Consider the following 13,954-nt stretch of genomic DNA (forward strand, 5'->3'; position numbering starts at 1 on the left):
TTTATGCTGGAGCCGAGTTATGAATGAAAAGTTTGTACTGCCAACGTGTTGCTTGAGGGGAGCAATACTTAGTGGGGGTACCTTTGATGTTTCGTGGGGGGACTTCAGTTTCAAGTCTATACATCAGGATTCTGGGTTTTAAGAAAAGTTCCGGAGCCTGGGGGATGGGAAATAATGCAGTGATTTTTAGGTATTGGAAGGAGGTTGATAAATCGAAAACTTATTAGAGTAAACTGGATAATTAAATGCCTCGAGGGTGTCACGGGGGGGACTAGGGGGAGCAGAGAGCAGGGGGCGTTCCCTGAGTGCCTAGCGGGCAGCGTTTGGCCATGAAACCATCGCCCACTTGTCCGCAGTGAGAGGTGTCAGAGGCCTGCCTGTGCGTTCTTGGTGTGATCGAGAGGGACTGAGCTGCTCTCCAGATCCGAGGCGAGGTTTGTCAGGAGAGGTGGCCTGCAGCGGGGAGCTGACGACGCGGTTCAGGTGATATGGGTTTGGAAATTCTCTAGTGAGGCTCCTACGCTCTAATTTCAGAAAGATGTGTCGCGTTTGTTTTCCCTGCCGGGAGGTGTGTATAATCTCCTAAAAGGAACTTTTAGGTTAAGTAACTATAGCATTTTGAAATCTGTGAGAAATGAGCTATCTACATATGTTACCCTTCTGTCTATATTGTGAGTGTGTATACACATAATGATGTGTATGTGTATGCAAAACGTGGGAGTGGGGTAAGAAGGGCTTAAAAAGTTAAACTTAACTGGAAAAGAAAGTGAAGAGTTAACGTTCTTCTCCCCAAAGGGGATAACAGTGCTTATAGAACTAAATATGCTTGGTGTGTTGAGGTTTCTCAAAAAGGGTAGGATTTAGGAATTACAGGTATTTAGAGTACATCAATGTTTTCAAATCTTGCAAGCATTACTAAAAGCTAGAAAAAGGGAGTAAGTACATGGAAAATTTATAGTAAAGAAAGAATAATTTAAATGATTTAGAAAGAAAACAATTTGACATTTGGAAAGGTCTGGATGTTATTTTCTGATGCGCTGCAAATCTTTTAAATCCTGTAATTAATAACAGCACAGAATAAGTTGCAGTTAGTAAATGAGGACAATTAAAATATCATGTTTGGAAAAGATATCTTTTGAACTACTATTTGGTACTTTGGATGTTTATTATGGAAATTATGATGACTGAAAACTTGTTGTTTAATGTATTTGCTTTTACCACAAATAATTGGTCCTCCTTTTCCTTTTAAACCACTATTCCAGTTTGGACCAATTTACCCAAAGACCAAATCACTCATGTGCCTTCTGGAAAGCATTTCCATTTAACCTACTTAATAAGAATATTGCATTTCCAAAAGGACAAATAATTTAGTCAGTTGTAAAACTTTCTTGTAATTTATTTATTCATCCATTTTGTTTGAATGAGGCAAATCTCAAAAAGAGCTCATTTTCTTGGAATATGTCATTTTCTGTGTGGGGAAAAAGTGAATGTTTTCTTTTATGTTTCAATCACAAACAGGTGCAGGTAGAGTGGGAATCCTGAGTCTGATCTTTGATAATTAGACTGCCAGCTAGAAGGAATGATGCTTTCCCAGCTCTCCTGAATTGATCATCTTCACCCAGAATGGACACGGCTAGATGCTCAGAGGATTTTGCAAAAGGAATTAGGAGATTTAAATGAAGTACCAGTTTATGGTTAGGAAGGAAGTATTTTCTTTCCCTTTTTTTTTTTTTTTTTTTTAAAAAACCTCAGTCTTCCTATTTCTTTCCCTCTGCAATTCAGCCTTTTGGGCTGGCCTTCACTGGGAAGACAGACCAAACGAGAGTGTTTGGCACATTACACTGCCATCCTCAAAAAATAATGATGGCTCTTCTGAAATTAAAAAGGTAATTTTATACACTGTAACAGACTTTTAGGATTGAGTGTTTTATGACCACTATTATGTCCATATTTCTGGTAGACAGTGTTGCTTTATGAAGTTACTGACAAATAATAATAATGATAAATAATAACTTATTATATATATTTGGTGTATGTTTGGAATATATATGTATTTTTAGGAATTTTAAATCATAAAGCCAACTGACCGGATAAGTTGTCTAACTAACTAGTTTTGGTGATACACATAATTCAGATTTGTATTAATATCAACATCTAAAGATGTTTTATGGCTATATGGCTTTCATTTCTTTTCATTAGAATTATTTCTATTTTGAATTTGTTTAAATATTACAACATATTATACTGCAATTTACACCTGCTCAGTGGGGAAGGTGTAGGTTATTCTTAAATAGAGATATGGAGAAATAGCTAACAAGGAGAGTCATTTGAGAAGCATATGGACATCATGAAATCCTTCTGTATGTAGCATCTGCACCTTCTCATTAGTGAAATATTGTAGTTAAGGACATTTTTTATTACATTCAAGTGTGGCTTTTTATTTTTGCTTTGATGGTTTTTTTTTTTGTTTTAAAATGTAATTCTATTAATGTTTAAATTGGTGGGGGGCTTTTATTGTTTGAAGCCCTTTCTTTTCAATAAAGATGTCATACTTAATTCTTATTGCACACATCCGCAGATAGGTACAATTGTTTCCTAGCTTGTTATTATAACTCTTAACCGTTCTCAGATATTCTTCAAAACATTTGAGAGGCACGTAGGAAGACATATTGTTCTCATTTTCAGAAGAAGGCAGCAGGTACCCTGATAGATCCAAGGTCACATACTAGTGAATCAGTGTGAAGCTGAGGGTAACATCTATATTTCTTGTATTCTGTTCACAATAACAAGCTGCTCCTGTGGCTATGTTGAACGATATTTTCAAAAATTTGTACACTCTTGGATTTTTAAAGTGCTTAGCTTTGTAGATATGCTGATCAGATTTTATATCTGCCAAGAGGGTCATAAGGGAAGGGGCCCTTACTGGGGCCTGCTGATGGGGGAAGAACTGTGACCCCAGTAGCTAGTGCTAAAACAAACATACACATCTCTGAGGGGTATTCATTCTTGCAGTCAATTCCTGTGCCACACATCTCTCTGTCCTCACTGGCCCAACCTTATAAATCACATACTATCCTTTTAATGGTCAAGGCTGCTTTGAATTTTATCAGCACCCTCATCAAGCTTGAAGATCATCAGGCTACTAGTGAGAGCTCAGAATGTGATTTTTGAGAAGACAGAATATTGACTGAGGACCGTAATGGACCGTCCACTCCAGAGCCAGCCAGTATCGATTAGAGATCATGTTTTTCTGGGTGTCAGGACACCTATCTTCTATTAGCTCTGCTTCTTTGGTTGAGCTTAAAGAACTCAAAAGTGGACAGAGGGTTTCTGCAATTATCTGGTTGTTTCTGTTCATGTATACATTGTATCTAGATAAATCAGACTTAATAATAAAACAAAAGAAAAAAAGAAAGGATAGCAACTTTTTCTGTGGAGAAGGTACTCATGACTTTTTTTCATTTTTTCAAATTCCCTATTTTTCAGATCTCACTGGAATTTTTCAAGGTAATTGCCCACATGATTTATAACAGCCAAGACTTATGATATTGTATTGTTAGATTCAGAAGTGGAATACATTATCCACGATGGACAAGAAAGCATTGTATTTTCATAGAAAAGAGTATTACGTAATGTTATGCAGGCTTTGTGTATTTGATGAAAATACTTTCGTCATTTTCTAATAAGGAGATAGTACCAGCTGTTCTCTACTTTATTAAGTTTTATTTATTTACTGGCCTTTCCTTAAATGTATGGTTTATAGGAGTTCATCCAAACATTGTAAGTGTGAAATACTGAGAAAAGTTACTTTGCAAGTGTGGTTTGCCATTTACTGTAACAAATTACATTTAGAAATTACATTTCCTCAAAAAGAGGAAAACACCCATTTTAAATATTTTTTGCTGTACCAGGGAGAGTGTAACATGCTGTTGGTGAAACTGAAATGAGTTGAAATTGCTGGAAATGGTAGTTTGTTCCCATTTCTACAGAACCTATGATAAGATATGATTAGTGTGGACTAGTCTAGTTTGAACGGAATAGTGATGAGTGGAATTTGAAATGGCCATCAAAGGAAGGATAAGATTTGGTTCACTCAGATATCACTCAAGATATTTGACAGCAAGTCATTGAAACTAACTGTAGTTAATTTAAGCATTAAATAAATGTTACGAGAGGATAATTGACTCTATTTGTTTTCTGTTGCTCTGTAACACATTGCCACAAATTTAGCAGCTTGAAACAATGCACATTTATCACCTCATTTTCATTATTAAGGAGTCCATATATGGCCCAGTCACATCCCGTGTTCAGGGATCTCAACAGGTCTTATTAGGCCTGCTGTCCTGAGTTTCACTTAGGGTAAGATCTGCATCTAAACTTCCTTAGATTGTTGGAAGAATTCATCTCCTTGTGGTTGTAGGACTGAAGTCTAGTTTCTTGCTGATTATCAGTCAGGGACCACACAGCTTTTAGAGGCTGCCTGTTGTTCTTGACCATGTGACCCTCTCCTAGGCACTTTTACAATGTGGCAGCCTACTTTTCAAAGTCAGCAATGAAGAGTTGTTGCTACAGTACAAGACCATCTTTTATAATGAATGGGCGTGACATATCACTTTTGTCATGTAACATAATCTAATCAAGGCTGTGACATCCATCACCTTTGCCATATTCTATTGATTAGAAGCAAGTCAAATGTTCTCTCTCACTGTTGGCACACCAGCTTCTATAGTAGAAGGTGAGCTCTGTATTATAAGAGAAAGCATTCTTCATGTGTCACCACAGGGTTCAGTTGCTCATGGCCCCTACCGGATGGAGGACAAATGTCTACTGCCAAAGGAAAGGACAAAAATGTGAGCTTAGTGAAATGTTGAAGTATTGACCAGGGTAGGCATGATGACCATCTGGAAATAGACTTGAACTAGAGAGTAGCTGGAGTCATGCAATTCCAGAGGAAGAAAACTCTTGCAGGATTTAGGGGAATGGGGGTAGTGAGGCTTCATTTAGGGATGGTGGTGAGTGAGAGACAGGAGAGGGGTAGGGAGAGACAGTTAGGGGGCTAAGTGACTAGACTCACCCAGGGGACTAGTAACCAGGCTCACAAAAATCCCCCATGTGGAGAAATCCAGGAGATACTAACCAGAGAGGAGGCAACACCTTGTTTGTGCTCATGATATTTGTAAGAACACCTTGTTCCTTCTAAGTATAGATAGGATGTTCTCATGATATTTACAAACCATGTTATTGACATGAACTTTACCAAGTTCCCTGGTCAATTTTCTATATAAGACCCACCATAAAAGCCATGAGCCCATAAAAGCCCTCAGTAGCACCCCATTGGGGACCCCTCTCACTCTAGAGAGGCTTTCTCTTTCCTATTGGTTGTCACCTTCACTTAATAAACTTTCATCTCACTCTTTGTCCACCAGATTCATTCTTCCACTTCTTAAGACAAGAACCCTGCAACAGTGATGGTAAAAAAGGGGTAGAAGCCTTTAAAAAGATGAATCATTTACAAACATGTTATTCTAGGCATTCATGTAATTAGTCCTTAATATATTCCACATATGAAAGATTTTTAAAGGACTACTGCCACCAGTCCTTGTATAAACCAATACTGTGATTTGGAGGTCCACAAATTGGCCTCCCCTTATTTTTCAGAGACCATCTCAGATCCATCTACAATTGTGGCTCAATCAAGTGTGGTGTAGGGGCATTGGGGGCGGAGGGGGGGCATCTACTGAACACTGCTCTAGCTCCAGGCAATTTGCAGGAGTGGTTTCATTTAATCTGCATCCCATCTCTGGCAACTGAGTTTGCTTCCCCAGTTCTGCCACCCTTGCTTCCCTCCCAAGGAAAAGGAAACTTTGAAAGTTTAAATACCTTGCTAAGGGTTGTTCAGATATGGGTGGCACCGGGAGTTGAATCTAATTCTGATTTCAAAGCCCATAGTCTCATCATACACATCCCCTACTCACAAGCAGTAAGTGAGGCTTCCAGGGGACAAGCTTGTTTTTCCCACTGAAGTGAATGTCGGCACTACAATTGCTCTTGGGTTCCTTCGTTCATCTTGTGAGAACTGGATACTGGAGTATGAGGGTTAAAGGGAGGAGTGAGAGAGTGTGCTGTGTCGTGCCTTCTTTTTTCCCAGCAGGAAGTGCAGATTATAGGTCTGTCTTCCATCTAAAAGTAAGAATGTGGAGTGGAGGCTGTATATTTTTATTTCTACTTATCATTTTGGCAGAAATATAAAGCTCTGTGTCTCCTTTCTCTCCTATATGTAGATTTCTATTAAATTCAATTAGGAAACATGATGAATTCTCATTGCCTCTTTGGCCATAGGGTTCTTTCTATAGCTTTTTCAGTAGATGCTACTGTTTTGATCTACTTGAAAAGTCTATTGAGACATTCCTCCTTTGTTCTTCTATTACTCAGTCCCCCTTTCTACTCTGTGGTGCATCTGAATTCTATTCATAGATATTCTACTTTTTTCCCCTTCTGTTTTATGTACTTAAATCTCTTCTTTAAATGGATCTAGTTCCATTGATCACAATCATTTGCTCAGATCCCATTGCTGCTCTCCTGCAAAATACGAGCTCAGTGTGGGACTCATCTGTATTCTGTTAATTTTGCAGAGTTGTACCCCACATCCCAGTGCAGTATGAGGAGGACTTTAAGATTTCCCTGGGCATTTAAGTCAAAATGTAAACATTTTAAACCAAATACCATGAAGCAGCACTGTGACTGGATTGTGTTAGGTCAGGTGCATACCTATGGACCACTCAGCTGTGGCATATTAGGGTGGGCTACTGTAACCTAATCCCCAACAAGTTACAGCTCAAGAAATCTTGAAATAAACTTTTTTTTTTTTTTTTTTTTTTTTGTATTGGACTTAGATGTTCTAATTTAGCTTAGGCCAGTTTTGACCCTAAAAGCCTGAACCATTTAGCCCGGCACGCAGGTTCTCTCAGAGTCTGGACCTAGCCTCTATTTATTGCCTTTTCGTTTTTAATTCTTGTCACTCCTTGCTGTATGGCTTTAAGGTTATAAGCCCTAAGCTTGGGACTAGTTAGTGACTTAGGTTTTAGATATTGAACAAGCAGCCTGACATGTAAAGAAAAGTCAAGATGTGAATGAGTGTGTGGGGGAGGAGAGAGGAGATGAGGAACAAACAGAAGCAATGTTTCCGTTTTTCAGTTCCAGCATCCCGTCATTCTTGAGGCCATTCTACCAATGATTTTGTGGTTTTACATTATGTGAGCAAGAAGTTTTCCAGAAATTGAGCTTCTGTCTTTTGCAATTGAAAGAGTACCAAATAGCATAAGTTTCTTTCAGTCTAGGATTCTCAATGCATTTTTTTGAACCTGCTGCCTCCAGAACTATCAGTAGCCATCTCTTAGCCAAAATCAGAATGTTACTCCTCTGGAGTTGGATTTGGAAAGTGTGCCCATTTAGAGGGTGTACCTTCTCTGTGCTCCTTTTCTCCTTTACCCAGTTTCTGTCCCTCTGCTTTTGTGATGCTTCATCTGATTATTGTAGCTCAATGATCTCATTCATCTCTGAATTCCTGTAGTAATTTAGGACAGTGGCAGTGGTTTACACAGATGTAAAGTTGAGTTTTATTATTAATGGATTGGGAAAATCCATAATAATAAAAGGCTACTATGAGTAAAGCCGTTAAAGGAATTTGCATTTTTTTGGTGCCCAGAACAGCATCTTTAATTTATACTTTTGAAATATAGTGTTATATTTAATACATGAAATGATATACAAATCTTTTTGTGGTCTCTGCAATTCCTCTGTAGCCCACTAGAGATCTATAGCCTCTCATGCCCAGATGGAAAGAAGGGAAGAAGAGGTTTGGCTTCCTCATGAGCACCCTTCCAAATAAAACACCATAGGAAGAATGGTCTGATTTTAGCTAAGACTACTGGTCTATCCAGTATGAAGCTAAGTTATTCTTACTAAACATTTTATGTAAGTATGTAGGAACATGGAATACAGTGCAAACATTTTTACTTCTAGATTTCACAAATTATAAAACTAAAACCAACGAGCCAACATTAAATATAAATGGCAGAATTGGTGAAATTAAAAGGAGTAACATTGCTTCTCCCTCTGCCACTCTCCCCCTGCTCATGCTCGCTCTCGCTCTGTCTCTCTCAAATATATAAAATCTTTAAAAAAATGTGTATTCATTTTTTTTAATGTGTAAAAATGTGTAGCCATATCCAGAGATCGCAGGAATGGAGAACAGATTGTGTAGAAACTACACACAGATAACATGTATGCATCACCTTCAAGAACGATGATGATTTTAACCACTATGGTGCAGGGACTTCGGGATGCCTTACTACCATGTGTTCTGTAGTGACTCAGTTCATCCTCACCTTTTTTTTTCTCATCGGAATTTATTTGTTTAACAAGCTGTGTATTATTTTGCCTTCACCTAGTAACTATGATTGAAAACACCAATTGCAAATAGTGGAATGAAAACTCCATGGTGGTTATTTTGTCTTAAAGATGCTTATTCAGAAATTAATTCCAATATATTTATATTTATTTTATACTTTTATATTGTCATCCCAGTGAAAACCCAAAATGGAAAAACAAAATTTCACATCAGACTTTTCAGTTTGAAATACATAGTCCCAAATACTAATTACCACTTAAAATTTTTTGTCTTACTCTGTGTTGTCATTAACTAGATTGTAAACCCTGTGAAGGCAGTGAGAACATGCTTACTGTTTTTTGTTTGTTTGTTTTATTCTACAGACCTAAGTGCATTTCTGTTAGTTGGTGCCTAAGAAGTGTTTGCTGATTGACCAGCTGTTATTGTTATTTCCTATGGCACTGTGAACTCCTAAGGGCAGGGACTATTTTTGTTTTAATCTGTAGATTCCAAATGCCTAGCACAGCAACTCATGTGAGAAATGCTCAGTAAATGGTCTGAAAGAAAGAGCAGATGAGTAATTGGCTTTTGTTTGTTTGTGTGTGTGTGCATGTGCATGTTTTCTTTTCGATCTCATGCTTCATATACAAGGCACTTTTAACGTTTGTATAGGTCAGTGCTGTCTAATAGAATCTTCTTTGGTAGTGGAACTATTCTGTATCTGTGTTCTCCAATTGTCATAGTCACTAGGCACATGTGACCTTTGAGCACCTGAAATGTAGTCAAGCTGAGAGCCTGAATTTACTTGTACTTAATTTTAATTATAAAATAGTGTCATATGATTGGTAGGCTACTGATTTTTCAGGAATAATGCCTCCATTCTTAAACTCTTTTGCCCACATCACCAACACTGCTACATGTTTTGGTTGTAATTAGATGTTGTTGGAAGTTGTTATTGGGTGAATAAAATTAGTTATATTATTCTATTTATTCATTTGAGTTATATTCCTTTAAACACACGGCAATATATTCCATCAGATTGGTTTCATTCTTTTCCCAAATGACCAACAACATTGCGTGTCATCCTTTCATTCATCCCATCATCTGATTTGGGTTTTTATCATATCCTTATTAGTGTAGAGGCCTGAGACTGACCACTTTATCAGGTAAGTGTTACATATACTTTTTTTTTTTTTAAACTTTCTTTTTTCTAATTGCCCAGGTTTCGTTGTGTTTGCTATTCTCATCGTTTTAAACCTTTTCTCTCCTAATAAGCCATTTAAACTTGGATTCTGTATTTGATCATCATTATTATCATCATTGTTTGTAATGGTGTTTATAATAGTCCGTATTTGATTTGACAGACTAATGTCTGCTGGTATTCTAACTTCAAATTTATGTATTCTTTGTTTTAAAGATTTATTAATTTGTTATTACTTTTTTAAATGCAGAATTTTTTTTTTAAAGATTTTATTTATTTATTTGACAGGAATTACAGGTAGGCAGAGAGGCAGGCAGAGAGAGAGGGGGAAGCAGACTCCCTGCCGAGCAGAGAGCCCAATGTGGGGCTCGATCCCAGGACCCTAAGATCATTACCTGAGCCAGAGGTAGAGGCTTAATCCACTGAGCCACCCAGGGGCCCCTGTTTATTTATTATTTTAAGAGAAAGAGAGAGAGTGTGTGTGCCTGTGTGCCGGAGCGTGCTTGCAGTGGGGGGAGGGGCATAGGCAGAGGGAGAGAGAGAATCTCCAGGAGACTCCCCACTAAGCGCAGAACCCAACTCAGGGCTTGATCCTGGGACCCTGAGATCCTGACCCCAGCCGAAATCAAAAGTCCGACACTTAACCCACAAGGCCACCCCGGTGCCCTACCACATTTACATATTCTTAAAAATGTCTCAGTATTCCTTTTCTTCTATCAACTTTTTTACTTTTCATATCATTTTATCCTTTCTGGTAGAGAAGAAGAATGAAGTGGCATCATCCACACTTAAACTTATGATGACTCAATCCCTATGTAAGATATAATCCAAACATAACAATTTTCACAGCTGGTATCAATTGCATGAAATCAATACACCAAAATATTCCCTTTAGAAAGATAGGAAATGCTTTTCTAAGTGGCCAAGGCCTATTATGCAACTTGTGGCACTTCAAGAGGAAGACTTTGGTTAAAATTCATCACATATTTACTGAACCTCAGTAGTGGGTATATTCACATATATTATCTCATTTAATTCTTTTGAGAATGTTGAATCTAATGATATGTAATGGTAAAAACTAACTAGATAGAGACCAAATAGCAAATAAATTGATGTGAACTCTGCTGGCAAGCAGAAACACGAATTTTCTACTCATTCTCTACTGCTGGAGATTTAATAGTTTTTTACATGGCAGAATTTGAATACAGACTTTGGTGTGGCAACTTGCCTTTGTTCATTTTTTTAGTCTAAAGTATTAGTTCCCAAATTTCAATATGCATCAGAATTTCTTTTCAGGATTATACATTCAAAAGCCCGTAAACTATACTTTATGACTGAGTTAACTCCCTTTCCAAGGCAGTTTGGTCAATACAAAATTTTTATCTTGGAACTACATTCCCCCTACTACCCAAAAGATGCGTCTTGTTTGTATTTCTTTATTTCCACTTTCAATCCAGCACAGGGCTACTCACTGAGAGAACTTGTAGATTTGTTTTTAGATAAATGTCACATAATAAGAGAAAAACTCAGTAGCAATATATAGAATCTTATGCTCATGACTTGCGAATTGTGCTTTGGTCACATGATTGTTTTCATCTGCCTCTTAAGGGTGAGAAGGTAGCACTGTTTTGTTATCTTCTGCTCCAACTTGCTGATAAATTTTTTCCTAAAAATACCTAATTATGTGTATTATGCATTATGTTCATCTTAGGCAGGTTGAGGGAACAAGGAAGAGAACTTTGTTTTGTGACTTGTGCTATAAATATATTTCTATTTATTTTTTATTTTTTTATTTCAAGGATTTTATTTATTTGACAGAGAGAGAGAGAGAATACAAGCAGGGGGAGGGGCAGAGGAAGAGAAGAAGCAGGCTCCCAGCTGAGCAGGGACCTGATGTGGGCTTGATCCCAGGACCCTGGGATCATGACCTGAGCCAAAGGCAGATGCTTTACCAGCTGAGCCACCTAGGTGCCCCTATAAATATATTTTTAATCTACTTATCTGTTTGACCCAAATTTTGACAGTTACCTCCATCAAAATATTTGGTGAGTTTAGCATTGTAGAGGAACAATAATTATTTGCTTTTATTTATAAATTTCAACAAAAGCCACTGTGAAACTGTGTGAGCTAGCTTATTTACTAAGGACACCTTTCTGGAATTACTACTTCTTTATGAAAACAAATGTAATAAACTCCTCCTAAATTGTATATTCAAAAGTATAATGCTAAGAATGGTCAAGCCAAATGAGAAAATGTAGACCAAATGGAATTGGATTTTAGAATAATGGTTACAGTTTTAATTTCTCTGGAATAGCACATCTGAAATGTTCTTGGGGAAATTAATAATTTTGAGTAGCTACTAGAAACACACTAAATTTTATTTCATATCCTATTTTTTTTTTTTTACATATCTTATAAACTCACTGCCTTAGTTTTGTTTAAACACCAAATAGTCTTTTAAAGAGATTACATAATAAAACCAAATCTTTTGTATTTCCTCATGTAGTTGCCATTTTAAGTGCTTTTCTTTCCTTTCATTCCTTTGTTTCCTTTTATGCTTTCATATCGTTTCCATCTGGTATCATCTTTCTTCTGCCTGGAGGTCTTCCTTTAATATTTCATGTGGCAAAGGTCTGCGAATTCTTTCAGCTTTTGTATATTGGAAAACATCTTTATTTCACCTTCATTTTATAAGATTGTTGTTGGATATAGAATTCTAAATTGACAGTTTTTTCCTTTCAGACTTTAAAGATGTTACTCCACTGTTTTCCTACTTGCATTTTTTTTTTTAGGAGAAATCTGCTGTCGTCCTTATTTTTATTTTATTTTTTTTCCTCTTTATATACAACGTGTCCTTAAACATTTTCCTTTTTTCACTGGTTTTGAAAAATTTGATTATGGTGTGTTTGATTATGGGATTGCTTTCTTTGTGTTTCTTGTAATTTGGGATCATTGATCTTCTTGGATCTTTGGATTTATGATTTCTATCAAATTTGAAAGGAATGTAGTTATTTTTTTCCCTCAAATTTGCTTGGTTCCCCTTGCCTCTCTACTCCCTTTCAGGAACTTCAATTACATATATATTAGGATCACTGGTGTTCTTTTTTTTTTTTTTCTTTTCCTCTGTGTGTTTCATTTTTGGATAGTTCTTAATGTGTCTTTAAGTTCCTTACTGGTAATCACATTTAGTGTGTATGTGTTTTTTAATCACATACATTAAAGTTTAGGTATTTTAAAAATCTTCTGTGTCTCTTTTAAGCATATGGAATAGATTTATAATACCCGTTTTAATGACCTTGTCTACAAATTCTAACATCTTTTTAGTTCTTGACCAGTTTTGTTGGGTTGATTCTTCTCATTATGGGTTATATTTTCCTTTGGTAATTTCTGATGGATACCAGACATTGTCAATTTTACCTTGTACAGTGCAGGATATTTTTATATCCCTATAAATCTTCTTAAGCATTTTTTTAATAGGATGTAGTTAGTTACTTGGAAAAAGTTTGATCCTTTCAGGTCTTGTTCAGCTTTAGCCCAATCCCTGTGAATTATAATGTTTTCCAATCTTCCTGGTGGGAACAGGCACAATTCCCAGCCTTGAGTGAGTGCTTGGTACTGTTCCCTCTAGTCCTTTCTGGTGGTTCTTTATCTGGCCATGTGTTGTTTCCCTTATAGTGCTGATAAGTATTTTGCCAAATACCTGAGGGTAATCTACAGATCTTTGGAGATCTCTCCTGTTCAGCTCTCCTTCCTCTGGTACTTTGGAGATATCTAGCTGCTCTGATTGCCTTAGATTCTCAGATACGTCTCTTCAGCTCAGAATTTGTGCTGGGCTCTGCCTTGTTTTTCCTTCCCTGAGCCATTGTCTAGAAGCTGGAATAGTCATAGAGCTCATGTCATCAGTTTTCCATTTCTTAGGGTTTGCATTATGTTTCCTGTTTCTCAGGGATTATTGCCTGATATCCAGTGTATTGAAAACTATTGTTCATATATTTTGTACAGCTCTTTCATTTTTTACAAGAAGAGTACATTTCCCATCTCTATTATTTTATCTTGATTAGAAGTATGTATCCTCCATTCATTTTTCTCTTCCATGTAAAATGTTGTTGGTCAAGATAATTTTGGAGGTGATTTAAGTATTTAATACTCATTTTAATGCAGTTTATTGTGGTATTCTTTTTTAATTTTCAGTAGATTTCAAACTTTCTATAATGAACACTTTGTGCTATTTATTTTCAAAAATTAAGTTTTAATAGTCATTTATGTCCTATATTATGCTTGATGATTTTAATCATTGCCCTAACTATTCAAAATTGTTCTTAAAGCAAGCCAGCCATAAATTAAGAAGTGAAATTGGTTGAGCA

The 13,954-nt window shown here is 36.7% G+C and overlaps 1 protein-coding gene across 10 annotated transcripts in view; it reads left to right on the plus strand.

Annotated features, from left to right (window-relative positions):
* LOC111147209 (histone deacetylase 9) overlaps nucleotides 1-13,954 on the plus strand; it is a 926,500-nt gene that overhangs the window by 388 nt on the left and 912,158 nt on the right. The gene's annotated exons all lie outside the window — the stretch shown is intronic.

Source organism: Enhydra lutris, unplaced genomic scaffold (assembly GCF_002288905.1).
Source record: "Enhydra lutris kenyoni isolate GAN:26980312 unplaced genomic scaffold, ASM228890v2 scaffoldscaffold16, whole genome shotgun sequence".
In the NCBI taxonomy this organism is placed as follows: domain Eukaryota; kingdom Metazoa; phylum Chordata; class Mammalia; order Carnivora; family Mustelidae; genus Enhydra; species Enhydra lutris.